Source organism: Schistocerca gregaria, unplaced genomic scaffold (assembly GCF_023897955.1).
Source record: "Schistocerca gregaria isolate iqSchGreg1 unplaced genomic scaffold, iqSchGreg1.2 ptg000362l, whole genome shotgun sequence".
Lineage (NCBI taxonomy): Eukaryota > Metazoa > Arthropoda > Insecta > Orthoptera > Acrididae > Schistocerca > Schistocerca gregaria.
Genome location: NW_026061819.1, coordinates 1,317,487 through 1,319,495, shown reverse-complemented (window position 1 = coordinate 1,319,495; position 2,009 = coordinate 1,317,487).

The window sequence follows — 2,009 nt, the reverse complement described above, 5'->3', positions numbered from 1 at the left end:
CAATAGAGGCGCAACATCCCGGTGCATTTGTGGAAGGTACCACCATCCCAATCCGTAAACCTCACGGAGGTTCACGTACTACAGTCTACCGACCATTGACTTGGTTGAACCGTGATACGAAAAACTTCACGCGTCGAGTGGCAGCTCGAATTCTGCGTACGACATCCCGTGTCCTATCAATGGATGAGTCATCAATAAGTGGGACGCATAATATCCGCTCCGCCCTGTGCCGCTGATTGCCCTCGCTAAGGTGCGTCGCGTATCGGGAGCTCTGGCTGCGATATTCGTCAGCATTTGATTGCGTCAGTCATACGTACTAAACTGCTGTTCTTCAGAATAAGCATTACCCCGAAGCTTCCTCCGAGGTGTTACTCGTCTCCTACGTGGCGCAACAGGGAAAGCGCTTGTCAACGTTAGACTGTCGAACACCTTGTAAATTCGTCGCTGTGTTACACAGGTACGCCTATTATGGACAATACTGTACGCCTTAGCATTAGAACCTTTGTTAAGCGGGCTGCGACACCGCCTCGCGAGTTTGTCTCTTGGTGGCTCCTTTTTTAGGTGCACTGCGTATGCAGATGATCTGATGTTACCTCTTCGTGACGAACGTGATGTTCGCAAAGCATTGGATTGGTTAGCCACTTCGAAGCTTCGAGATGCCGTGTAAATGTACATAAATCAATGGCTTTGAACACTGGCACGAGATGACACCTGCGAGGGTGGCACTGCGCGATAAAATCCGTTGTCTCGGTATCGACTTCACGGACTACATCTCACGCACGACCACCATCAATTATCGGAGTCTCTTGCAAGTGCTGGGCTTGTGGATCTTCGTCTTCGTGTGTAGGACCTACATCAACGGACCGAATATGTTAACGTCTATCGGGCATCACGAATTCCGCACGTAGCGCAAACACTACCGATGCCTAAACACATAGCTCGGAGCATCGTGGCCGCATTCGGTTCCTTTGTCAGCGCTGGAATGATATTAAAGGTTCGATATTACTCCGTCACCCTTCCAAAAGAACGGGGCGGACTTGGCCTTGTCAGTGTTCACTATCGAGAAGTATTTCTCTTCGTTAGTTTGCACCGCAGGCTTTGGCGACGATGACCGACCAGCCTCACCGGCCTACTGACGGATGGCCTGGCACCGTGTTCCCTTGACCCTCAGGTCAGACACGGGTGCCCTTTTCCTGCTTTGGCAGGCTTTACCTGGAGTACGGCTACCTCCCCGTCTCTCGCTTACCAACAGCCAGTCACCTGCCGCACACTACTTCGCCGCCGGTCGCTTAATGTCGTCGAATTGACGTGTCCTACCGTGCACTGGAACGTAGTATGGTGCACTGTCAACGCGGTGACGCTCGATCCTGGTGTACGTTCGACCTGGTATTCGAGGGACTCTCCATAGGACCCATCTTGCAGATTCGCCTTATGTGTGAACTGCAACGTCTAGAATACAGACCAACACCGGCTCCGTTGTGGGCCAGTGGAAGAGATATGGTGTTTTGAGCGTCAAAGTCTGGCTCTCTTTTTACGTATGTCGCCCTCTTATGCCGATTCCCGCACTCTACTCTACCCCGACGATGTTTATTATCCGAGGACGAAACACAACGCTGTCACGTAGATACAGTGCATGTACTACAGCTATTAAAACATCGATATCTAAGCCTCTTGTGGCGGTAATACAACACTAATGCTGTAGGTAGATAATAAATTTAAACAAATTTAAAGAAATTAATACAAAATTATAGAGATTATATTCGAAGTGAATTGGAAACACGATACTAACTCCCATCGGGTGCTAGAGCAAATTTCGTGAACAGAGTGGATGGTTGTAGTGCTATAATCGTTTAAATAAAGATTTATGCCTAGTTCATGTAATACAGTTATTCATATCTCAGCCTGTTATGGCGGTAGCATGAAACTAATGCTGTAGATAGGCAATAAATTTATAAAAATGTGAACAAATTATATTCGAATTTAAAGGAAACACCATACTAACTCTCATC